The 12,840-nt window shown below is 43.5% G+C and overlaps 1 protein-coding gene across 4 annotated transcripts in view; it reads left to right on the top strand.

The window, feature by feature from the left end:
* The first annotated feature begins 7,932 nt into the window (after positions 1-7,932).
* rhbdf1b (rhomboid 5 homolog 1b (Drosophila)) overlaps positions 7,933-12,840 on the top strand; it is a 41,390-nt gene continuing 36,482 nt past the window's right edge. For 2 of the 4 annotated variants that reach the window (XM_038735974.1, XM_038735973.1), the window contains exon 1: positions 7,933-8,237. The gene's annotated coding sequence lies outside the window, so the exon portion shown is untranslated. The remainder of the gene's footprint in view (positions 8,238-12,840) is intronic. The other 2 variants (XM_038735976.1, XM_038735975.1) reach the window with 2 other exon arrangements.

Here is a 12,840-nt window from a genome sequence, read left to right as displayed (position 1 = left end):
GCCTTGGGGGCTGCTGGCACTGCCTGCAATGTAGGGAGGGATGCCTCTTGCTGGGCTGGGGGACCGTTGGCCTGGTTCTCCCGCGTTATCGCTCCCTGGCGGCAGGGAGCTTCCCGGCACGGCTTTCTACTGTTCTTCCTTGGGGCGGGGTACAGCTTCCCCCGGGACATGCGGTCTGGGGTCCTTTGCGCTTTGGGGGGTCGCAGGGTGCCCTGGCTTCTGGGGGTGGGGGTCTATGCACGGGTTGATCCGATTGCGGTTTGGTGGGCTGCGGTGGGATTGTGGGGCGATTGTCGATGCATCTTGATGCATTGTGCTTTTTCCCTGGGCAGGGTCTCTGGATGGCTGCTGGGCGTTTAGTTTGTGCATTGGAGTCCGGGGGAGGCATTTCCTCGTTGGCTTGGAGGGATCTGTTTGCGTCCCTGTTTTGCTTCGTTGGCCTCGGATCCATGCTTCCCCATTTCTCTGTCGGCCAGTTGTTGGACCCCTCTGGATACTGAGGTATATAGTTAGTTTTCGGGATGTGCAGTGTGGGTGCGGGGCAGGGCTGTGCTCCGGTTTGTTCTGGGTTTGTGCCTGGAGTTCTCGGCCCTTGACGGGTGGGTGGGTTGTTGGTGGCATGCAGCTGAGCTAGTTGATTTTGCCTCGTTGCTGGTTTGGCTGGTGTTGCACGGCGGCCGGGGGGCGTGCTGGGCATGGGGGATGTCGGCTGGCACCGGCGGCCTTAGTTTTTTGGTTGGGGGGACGGCGGACTTTTATTGGCACGGTGACCTGTGCGGCGTGTTTGCTGCCGGGCTGGGACTTGCTGCTGGTGTTTCTCTCGGCTGGCTTTCGCTGTTGTGTTGTTCCGTTTGTTCTCTCTCATTTGCCCGACCTCGCACGCGGAATTCGCAGGGGGCTGCTGGGCATTGGGTGTCGCCGTGCTCGCGCAGTGTGCGCGTTGGGCTCGTCACTTGTGCATTGGTGTTGATGATTGCGTGGCATTTGGGCATATTCGTTGTTCGCTGCATGGCGGTGGGGTGCTGGGTGGGGGTGAAGCACTGGTCTATGTTGTATGCGCGCCGCGGTCGGTCCGGGCGCTGCTCTTCCGCAGGTTGCGCTTTTTGCGTTCTGTCGGCATTACGTTGTCAACTGGCATTTGGGTCGGGGTCTTCCGCGTTTGCATCGCGGTGCATCTGGGAGTCTTTGTTTTTTTTGATTGATTTATTCTTTTTCTTTCTCCCACCCCTATTGGCTACTGGGGTTCTTGCCTGCCTGTTGCTGGGGTAAGTGTGGCACAGTCGTGGCGTCCCACTCTCACTAACAACTACATTCTTTAACAGACTTATGCGCACACACATGTACACACATACATACAGACACATTCACCCACACGCACACAGACACAATCAGTCTCACACATAGACACAAACAAATTTAGGTTGTCCCTGGTAGAATTATTCCTGATGCTTTTCTTTCAGTTACTTCTTTAAATTAATTGTTATTATTCCAGCTCTCGTGGCTGTGCTGTGTTGCTTATTTAGTATGCTGGACTTTTTCTTGTTTTCATTTTTCTCTTAGTTGTCTTACTATGTCAGCTGTTCATTGCTGCTGTTCGGCTGGTTGTCTTTTACTATTATTATTATTTTTATTGTTTGTTTTTGTTTGTGTTTGTTTGTTGTTGTTTTTCTCCTCCCCAAGCCCCCCTCTCTGTTCTATTGCAGGTTTCGTTGCTTTCTGCAATTGGTGTTTCCCACTGCTTTTCCCTGTTGTCCCCACCTTCCATCCCCCTTCTCTTGCGGGTCTTATCCTTTCTCTGTGCTGCCTGTTTGTGCCCCCCCATCCCCGTGTCTGCCCCCCTGTCCGGCCCGGTGACAAATCAATACATAATTAAATAAATAATAAAACAGACAAAGGAGTATATTAATACTCTCTTGTTAAAGTAAAATCTGTCTGGCACAATATGGTATCCACGTCATCATACTCTATACCAGGCTGCTGGGCAGGACAGGCTTAAAAAAAAAAAAAAGAACCCCGTCAGGGCTCTGAAATGGACCCAGAACAACTCTCATCAGCTGTTAGGTGTAATGTTAAACACTAGCAGGACTAAAGTTATAGTGCGGCTGTGTTAAAACTATAACTTAGCACAACATAACTGCGCTGTAATAACGTTATGCTTTATAAAATGTCACATAATTAACAAAATAGCTATATAATGTCAGTCCAGTGACTGTTACCTGACAGCCGACCTGCCTCTCATTCTCTGGCGCCGGCAGTCACTCAGCCTGCCGAGTGAACGAAAGACTGAGGAGGACCCATGTGAGTTAATTCCTGCTCCACAGTAGCTGTCACGTGACAAATGAACGACTCAGACCTAGAGACCCACAGTTGCTATGAGTTGTGAACTAATCAGTTCTGTTTTCTGTGCTGACGGAGCCCATGCAGCTGCCGTGTGATGAGTGAACGTGAGAGTCCAAGATCCTTCACGCATGCGTGAAAATGAACGAATCACTCACTGAGACAACCCGTACCTCCCGAGTCATACACACGATTAGGTCTTATGAACAAAACGTTCATAAGACCAAAACAAAACACAACACTACTCAGCATCCTTTTTTCTTCAGCAAACGAAGAGGGAGGTGATCCATGTGACGAGTCCAGGCCCCCACCCCCCGCCAGCCAACCTGCGGATGGGAAAGGGAGCGACTGGCCAAGTGACCGTTATGGAGGAATAGGGGCCTGCTGACGCTGCCACAATCCCCCATCTGGTGTTCAAGACACCATTGTTTGACATGTGCTGCTTGTGTACACTATGGTAAGGCTTTTGAGAATATGGAAACTGTTTTTTGAGTATAACATGTGAATTACATTCCTCAAAGAGCTAAGTTAACTTCTCTCATCAAAGAGCTAACGTTAACTCCTGGGGTGAGGCTAAGGGTTCGCCCTGCGTCCTTGTGTTCACAAAGCCTCTGTTCTAGCATGTGCTGCTTGTGTGTACACTGTGGTGATGCCTGTGAATGTTAAACTGTTTATTAGAAACACATTACATTCTTCTAGCCGTGTTGAATGTGAGAACAAAGACTGGGGCTCCTGCCTGACCCCGGCCTGTTGAACTCTAAAAAGCCTGAATTTTAGTTATTTCAAACAAAGGACAGTAAAACAGGCACCAAGGCCCATTTCACACCTAGTTGCGAAATGGTGAGTCAGACATAAAAGAAGAGCCACTATTGGCTGTGCTTGTAATCCTGCAGGTCGCCCTGGTAACACAGCCGGCGCGCCCCCCTCAGGTATAAGTAGGCCTTAGCGCAGCCAGCACATTGTCTTTCCACAACTGCATGAGCAGTGATAGAAGGCACTCTCAACGTTGATTTATTTTTATTTTTCTCTTTTGTTCCTGAACACAGACTCAAACTCGCTGGTCGAGCGCTGCTCTGTTACCTTTCCTCGTTTTCTTCCTCTTTCTCTGTGTGTAAACACACATTCACCTTTTGGATCCTGAGATTCCTTGTTGTTTAACGAGGGATCATTACCTGCAGAAGAAGACGGATAGCTAAACTCTGTGCTTAATAGGGAAGAAGATAACCTCACGGCCTACCTTCCCTAATTTTGAGTCGATTGGACTGTTTCCACCCGCTGCTGCTGCTGGAACAGTGCCGTGAACCCGCTACCGAGCGGTAACCCGGCCTCGGCAGGATCCGATCAGAGAAATACCTCTGGCTAGATATTGCTGTGTTTTACTTGCTCAAGCACACTGTGTTAACATCATCCCGGCCACTAGCTGACCGGGGTTTTTACAGATTTCAGCCGTCTGTGAAAGTGATCGCTAAATATCCTTTATCAAAGTTAAAGGTCGAGCATACACCACTAGCGGGTCTCGTTGATAATAGGTAGTTACGACACTATTACACAGCATGAATTTCTGCTTTTGATACTGCTGTGCTTTATTTTCCACGTGTGTGCACCATCGCTATACTCTGCCTAAAGCAATGTCAGCATACGCCCATTGAAGAAAACTCATTGTGCATGCTGTATGGCCGGGTGTAGCTACGTTGTAATTCAAAATGATAAGTAAACCCACAGCATCATCATCTGTCATCATCTCACTGTTTTCCCTGCTTTCCTTGAACTAATCACTATATACACTCACTCGCCACGTGACTGCCATTTCTGTAGTCCGCATAGCCTAAAGAGAGAATAGACGCCATTTTGGGCCTGGTGTTGGGCAAACCCCCACACATGTGCATACATACTCCCTCCCTCTCTCTCTCTCCCTTTCCGGTCACGCATACACACACACACACAGGTCTCTAACACACACAGGCACACACATCCACGCACTCACACAGGCACACACAGGCACACACAGGCACACACACACACACACACACACACACACACACACACACTCCCTTCTCAATTGTTGATTGTTTGACTTAGATTAGATGATAGTGTTTATTTGCTATAGTGAATAAATTCTGTTATAATTTTAAGAAGTCGTTGTTTGTGGTTATTGTATTGACGGCCAGTGTACGGACTCACTCTTCAAACTCACCTATCAATGAATGATAATGTTTGATTATTTACAATTTATAGGTGAATAAATCCTTTTTAGACTGATTTCATATTTGGTTATTGGTCCCTGATTCCAGGGTGGTGCCCCGTATTTATTAATGACAATTAATACATTTTGATAACAATAATTTTATCAATATTTCTAGAATATCTCTGATATACAGCCAATAACCAAACCTGATCCTACGTGACCCCAACACTGTGCTAAATCCTCTGCACAAAACAAACCAAAATTTATTTAAAAATTTAAAAACAGCAGCGTGAAAATGGTCATTAATTCCTCATTTGGATTAACAGGTTCCCCTTTAAAGTCTCTAAAAGCTTCTCAAAGCATGAAACTCCTGTTTCCTGCCGCAACTGATTAACGTTAAAACTTGCTTCCTGCAGCTATGCATTGTAATCATGTTTTACAAAAGGAAAACAGTTCTCTGTATGTCCAGCACGTAACATAACAACTCTCACTTAACACATCAAAGAGCAGTGCTGCAGTAAATAGTATTTCCTTTCCAAGTCATCATGGCATGGGCAGCATGTAGGCAGATTTCTGTGTGCACGTGTGAAGTGTAAGTAAACCTGCTAAACATACTGAAAGTGCAACTGACACAAAATAATCTAAAAGTGAAACAAAAATGCACCAAACCTCTAAAGAAAGTACTGAAATATAAAATATATTAAAATAAATCAATCCCAAAATACAATCCTTGCACAGGGGCCTTCCTCCTGTCTTTATTGGTAACTCACATGTATAAAAGCTCAGGCTGAGTCCCTCCCAAAAGAGGCCCATTTGTCAGAGAGTCTGCCAGCACTGCTTCCTGTTCTGGCCTCCAGCAGGAGGAGGTCGGTTTTAAAGTGAAGCAGTGGTCCATGTAACTGAGGCATCAGGAGGAAACGTGGTTTCTCTGCAATGCTCAGTAAGCACAATATACACATGCACTTACATTTACACACCTGCAAACACACATCATTTACACACTCACACCAATAATTAAAAAGGAAGTTATTGCTACTCTCACTGAATAAGCTACAGGATACAGGTGGCAGATTTGTGGCCGCTGAAGGGCACTGTAATATATTCGCTTTACCCATAGAACATTTTGAGTTGAGCTGGACATGCATCAGATTATTGGTTAAATCTTAATTTCACACTAGTTATGTTGTTATGCAAAATTAATTAAGTCAGGGTGACTTTTAGCTAGTGAAAGAATGGTGCACACTTCACTCCTTGCTTCGTTCCCTACTAACTGTAATACTCCACATTTACAGTTTTCAAGTTCTACATATTGGCCCTACTAGAAACAAAAAAAGAAAGCCCTAACAAAGAGACATGTTTGTTGTCCTATACATGCGCATGTTTAATTTGTTTAAGAAGGGACAATGCACATTAATTAACATTAATTACTTGGGTCCATCATGGAAATATGCCAGATACACAGGCTCATTTTCATCTGCAGTTCCTGCCTGGCAGGTCAATGGCATATAATGTCAGATATTATGGGGCCAAATTGTTGCACCCATGATGCTTTTAGTGAAACTCCCCCGCTGAGACTCCAGTTCTCTCTAGCTTGATCTTTCCTTTTCATGTACACTATGCAAATGTCTGCATTATCCACATTAATAAGACAGTTATGAGTCTGCAGTGCTCCTTTGGTTTTTGAGTCCAACCCTCCAAAAGCAGCAATATGTATAGTGATGCTCCTTGGGCCCTGTAGAGAACAGAGATAAAAATCAAAGCAGTAAAACCACGCTGTATCGCTTTTACATATGTGAACACGCATACACACTCACACATATCTGTTTCACATAGGGCTACAGCACAAAACCAGATGCTTTTTAAAATACATCCAAGTAATTTCTTCAACAGAGAAACAGGTAAGTATGTGACGACACACTGGAGAATGTTTGCTCTGCGTTTTGTGATAAAGCAACTGCCAAAACATGATTTGCCGTAAAACCAAGGGGGTTAAATGTACACATCAAATTTGAGGATAAAATGAGCAAAACGTGTGTTTGATATGTAGAGACACAATTTGCAGACATACAGAACATGTGCACACTAGAATAAAAATTATTTGTGACCAAACGTACTGAAAGCTCTGCAGCTTTTTTTATTTTCTCAAGTGAATGTTAAGAAATTCCACAGATACAGAAACAACTCCTTGCTGCCAAAATGGCCGCAGTTGTCAATAAGGATTTACAAAAGTAAATATTGGTGACATTCAACGTATACATTGGAGGGCATTTGTGTATTTGTGATTTGAGTTTGCAAGTCAGGTTACCACCTCAGCAAGGTTAAATCTAAATACAAATGAGTTCAGAACAGCACAGCCATCCTGCCTGTATTTTATTGTTTCTATCGCCATAAGGCATGAATTACATCTTTTATTTTTAAAGGTATTCACCTCCACACCCAAAGTGAGAATTCATCCCTACCACACCCAGAAACACCTGTCTGAGCCTGTATAGAGCACAATCTATAACCACAAATATGATCCCTTGCACTGAGCAGTATACCCTGTGCTGCATCTTTTCACATTTGACAGCCACATTGTTGCAGTGACTGAACACAGTGGTGAGAGGCGGTGATGAGTGATGGTGGTCAGACGCAGATGAAGCCATCAAAGGTTGATGTTGGCTGTATGAGGAAACTAAGAAGATTCAGGGGGTTGAAGGAAGCTCTGTGATAGACTGGAAAAAATTGGGTGTAGGAAATAAATGAACACTAGCTGACCAGGTGACTCAGACATCTGTGTCTGGCTCTTCTTGTCCACAGTGTTTCTTAATGCATATAATACAATAACGTTTGAAACAGTTTAGGATTATATGATCATTCTTGAGGTTTTGTGTAACATCTAAAACATGTTGAGCTGAGGATTCAGCTTGAACTTACTACGGAATATATCATGTAGAATACAGTTCCTCCAGTGGTGAAGGCAATTCTTCAGACTCAGATTTGCTGTCAAGGTAAAAATTAGAACTCATCCTGACACCCCAACAGGAGTATGTTTGCAAAAGAGTTAAACAAATAATAGTAGCTTATTATCTTTGGCATATTTAACAGGGAACAGTCCAGGTTTTATGGACTATAGATTTAAGGTTAATCTGTAACACAAAATAGTGTGTGTTGCATGACATAATACATGACATTATGTGTATTTCATAATGAAGAAGACAGTAAACAAATTACATAACACTTTGCTGCTACTCAATTATATAAAACCTTATAATTACAACAAGCCTGCAATCGCACTTATACTATACAGTTTCCAACAGCTGCAGTTGCTCGGCTTACCGTGAGGGGACGCCGTGAGGCCCACACCGGCAGAGCGGCAGTCAGGTCGGTCGTTGGCATCCTGTCATCCAGCGGCGGCGGCAGCAGCGTGGGCGGACCCACAGAGAGCTCCACAGTCAAACTGAAACTGAGCTGGTGCTGCGGGCAGACAGATGCAGAGGACCCGGTGTGCCTCATACCGAACAGAGGTTTCATTCGGCTGATGTTTCACATCTTTATGGGACGCAGCCCCGCCCTCTCTAACATCTGGAGCTCGATAGAGAAAGTACTCTGCCTCGTGCCCCGCGTGATGTGTATGTGTGTGTGAGGGATAACTTATGAAGTGACCGGCGTTAGCATCTCACCGGAGGAGCCGTCGGTGCTGTGCTGGGCTGCAGGAAGCGGACTCTGTTTGAAGGTAAGCGAGGGAACACATACCGAGCCTTGTCGCTTCACACACGGGCTGCCAGTCTGTGCGCACCTCCCTGTGTGTACCGGGCACCGAGCTGTCAGTCGGCATTCCTTCACGGTTTGCAGGTTTTATTTTTAACGGCGCTGCAGCACACATGGGTCTCTGGGTGGGGTCTCCCGATGCTAACATGGGACACCCATGTGTGACACTGTCAGTTAATGCATAACGTGTGCTTACAGGGAGACTTTTACACATCTGGACTGGCCTCTAAGCCTTTCAAATTAAAATCCCAAGTTCTTTTGAAGCCTCTGGTCAGGTTGTTATGACAGAAGTCACATGCTGAAAGTGAGAGGGACTGGTGTGTGTGTGTGTGTGTGTATTACACTTTGCGCGCTCTCTCTGTCTGACACACACCAAAGGCATAGGCCCTATATACACATAGGGTATTATTGCCAGAGGTAGATTTAGATGCAATCTTCCCTTGATTCATGTTGTTTTATTGATACCTTGCTCTACTATGGCTGAAAGGCCAAGGCAAGGTGAGCTCCATCAATATGGATCTAACAAAGTACGTGTGTGTAAGAGAGAGAGAGAGAGAGACCATAAGGCATTCAATACCTTGTAACCCACTGGCAAATTTCTTTAAAATGCTGTAGTAAATCAAGTCAAAGTTGCATGCACACACCATACTTGACACACACACACACACACACACACACACACACGCAGGGTATAAGAGTGATTAATCGTTTTGAGTGTCCTTTTGGTGTTGAGATGAAGGGGGCACTTTCTGGTGCTGGCTACACAGAAATCCCGCAGATACAATTAAACTACTGACCCGTGTCATCAAGGATTTGTTTTGGTTTGAAAGACGATAGGAAGCAGACCTGTGGAGCAGATGGAAGGAGCACACACACACACACACACACACCTTGCTTGGCCAGACGGAGCTCCTACTGAGCGAGACCGGATTAGTGGCCAGGGTTTGAACCTGTGATGGGCAGTGCTCAGTTGTACACAGAGACTCACTTATTAACAGTTGAGTTAATGGAGTGTGGAAAACAATATAAAAAATCAGACTACACTCTTACAGACACACACATAACAGTTTTGTATCTGTAAGGACCTTCCAGACTCTACCTCACTTTCTTAGTAACTGTAAATTGCTTTTATCTCATCATGAGGTTCCCACAAAATAAATAATAAAAGTTACTTCCAGCAAAGAAATCTAGAAATCTAGCGTTCCTTTGTGTTTAATTTCATTCTGTGCTGAAGCTGGTGGAAGCCTCTTATTGGCTTGTTCTTTAGGTTGAATGGGATCTAATTGACTGAATGTAATTTAACTGAACGTTAGCTGCTGATTGAACCCTGCATTTGCGCATTTACATAGCAAATGAACACTGGAATATTTTCTGCAAAACATCAACTTCATTGCAATCTCCTAACAAATTTGAAAAACATTACTTCTGCTTGAATGGGCCTAAGAGGGTTGGCAAACCATGTTAAATTTTGGCACATGCATGTAAAGGCTGTTACAATTAGGGATGACTAATCTGCTGCTGCTTTTCTGAATTAACTAAAAAAAAATGCCTGTTCATGCATTCTTGACTATTTCTTTTTGGGAAACTCTTTGAAGGATTTCCCACTTTTTAAAAAATCTGATGATGATATTAATTTAAATCTGAACTGTAAACTCAACGCACCTCATGTGAAAAGCTGTCCTGATTCTGACACTCAAAATTGCAAATGAAAGTGCCTCACATAGTCTGAAGGCGAAAGTAGAACACACACACACACACACACACAAAAGATCTAAACAGGAACAGGACTGACAGCATCCAGGAAGATGTTTCATCTGGTGTGAACCGCCACTCTGTGTATGTAAGTGTAAATGTGGTAGGTGTCTGTGTGTATGGTGTCATTTTGCAGGTGTTTTTTATCTCTTCATCTGTTTCCTTTGGCGCACTGAGCGAGCCGATTTATGCGTGTTTGAACATGCTACATGAACATGTAGCAGTGAAAATTGCAGGTTTATTTCTTTCTCTCAGAAGTGAAATATACCTTCCTGTTTATACAGGAGTCCTTCGCCGGGTGCATCAATGTGGAAAACTGGTTTGGTTTTACAGCAGCCCTCCAGCATTTTTCACAAAGCATCTTACAAGGCTGTTTGCCCATGAGTGGATCTTCTCCAGTGACTACAAGCTGCACGGTTTATCTTATGCCACTACTTGTCACTGCAAAAGTAGTTGTAGCAACTTTTTTAAAAAGCATGACACCATAACATTGTGAACCAAATTCCTAGGTTGTGCTTGACACTCTGAACATCTTGCTCAGCTTTAAACTGCTGCTTATATCTCCTATTTAAGAACATAACTCATATCCAAAGCATTGGTACCATTTTGGTAATGTAATGTACATTCATGTTTTGACAGAATTGAGGCACGTAGATGATCAGTTATAATGATGGTCAGATGTCAGAAAGTTGGGAAAAATGGCCGACACAACTTTGTAGACCCCTGGGAATGTCTTCAAAGTGCTCGATTTTTCTGACCAACAGTCTGAAAATCAAGATATTCAAGTTTAGAAAATCATCATATTTTGTCAGTTGTAACCAGCAAATATTTGGCATTTTATTTGAAAAATGACTTTAAACAGTGGTTCCCAACTTTTCATGTGGCCCCTTAAAGCAAAGCAATGTCTGCCTGCAACCTCTTAATACAGGTTACATATGTCTATGAGTTGTGAGCAGGTACACCGAGGACTGGTATCCCTTTCTTTTATTACATTTATTTATTAAGTACAACACACATTAATCAAATCAACATTTCTGTAAATGTGCCAGTGTTAGCCAGCGTTTCAACTGCAGTCCATTAGCTAGATGTTTTGAAACCTTCAAAGTGATCAAATTTACAGAACGAGGATATCAAAAACCCATAAAGACAGCAATAGCAACAAAACAAGAATTCTCCAGACAGAGCACAAGCCACGTGGAGCAACAGGAAAAAGCAAAACATCAGTATACAGTAAGAAGAAACACCATTTTGGCACAGATGGCCATGCAAGCATTACAAAGCAGCAACACAGAGCCTTCTTTTGGTCCATGCAGACATGCAGAACAACAATAAACAGCACACAGAAGTGTTACACGTAAGCCATGTAAAAGTTGTAAGTCAGCACAGTACTGCAGAAGAAAATACCAGACTGCTAATAATACTTCATTTGAATAGTTTATTAGTAACACTAATCATGTGTCTTTAGGAATGGTGATGGCAGTCAGACAGTCCACCACTTTGGTTCAGACTGTGCCAAGATTAGAATCCTAATTACTTCTCCTCTAGCGCCACCATGAGGTTCACATTTGTGGATCTTTCTGGAAGTTCCTTGAAAACTATAGGCTGGTTTGCCATAACATTTATGCCCCCCTCAGGATGAATTGTAATAACTTTGGTGAAATTATGATCAAATACCTGTAAAACAAATGCCATTCCAGCTGCGCGACTTGCAGTCATGAGGAGCTCCAGCCGTACTTTGGCTAGACTCATTAAAGTCATCTCACCTGGTTGCCTGGGGATTTTTGGATGGAGGCGCTGGGAGAGGACGGTTAGGAACGGATGTTCTTGAGGGAGTTATTAGGGAAGAGAAAGTTTTAATTGACTTTTTTTCATGGGACTGTGTGAACTGTTTCCAATGGGTCAGTCTCCAGCATGCATGTTTATTTACACTGCAGCAAAAACTATGCAGAATAATTAATCATAACCAAAAGTTTGATGTGCATGTAATCATGGAGTTCCTGTAGTTATTTTGCCACTATCTGGTGCTGCACACATGTAACGAGTGGATATGTTACTTTGGCTTGACAGTGACATCATTGCTCCAATTACAGATTATACAGATACCTGCTGCCTTCAGATAGCTGAGTCATCAGTGTAAAGGAAAGGCCATCAGTATGTGTTGTGAGTGACAGATGCTATTAAGAATCACAATCACACAGTCTGTCTCTCTGGCATTAATACCATAATCTTAATAAAGCAACGTTATGTTATTTACATCAGTTGTATAATGTGTGATCTGTATGGAATATACTTAAATACACACTTTCAGCTTCTACATGTACGATTAGCAGGACTGTGCCCTGCTGCCTGAAGTCACATGTTTGTGTGACTGAGCTCGCTGACAGGTGTTGTCAGGAGTAACTGAGGCTTTTGTGTAGTTTGTTTTACCTCCTGTCCCACACCAAAAGATCAAGACCTGAGCTGATCCCCACTCAGCAGCAATCTGGACAAGAATTTCTATAATTTTCTCTTTCTCCAACTCTCATCACGTCTCTTTCATATATTTTTTTTAGTTTTGCTCACTCTTGTTTTTCATCATACTGAATTAAAACCAGAATGGCCTCATCAGCATAACAGATACACCTGTGCTGCGAGAGTGCTCTTCAGGTCAATCAGTGTCTAGATGATAGAAATAAACACATGCATGCTATTTTTACTTTACAGAAAACATTAATGGAAATCCTAACATTAGATCACTATATATCAGGGATCACAGGGGTAAGTTTTTGCAATCTTTACTTAGTACTGATTTTTAGTACTTTTATTCCTGTTTTCAA

This window comes from Micropterus salmoides, unplaced genomic scaffold (genome assembly GCF_014851395.1).
Source record: "Micropterus salmoides isolate LMB-PRFRI ecotype aquatic unplaced genomic scaffold, ASM1485139v1 Ms_hic_scaffold_21, whole genome shotgun sequence".
NCBI classification, from domain to species: Eukaryota; Metazoa; Chordata; class Actinopteri; order Centrarchiformes; family Centrarchidae; genus Micropterus; species Micropterus salmoides.
Note: the sequence above shows the minus strand (reverse complement) of the source record. Positions and strands in the feature narration are given on the sequence as shown.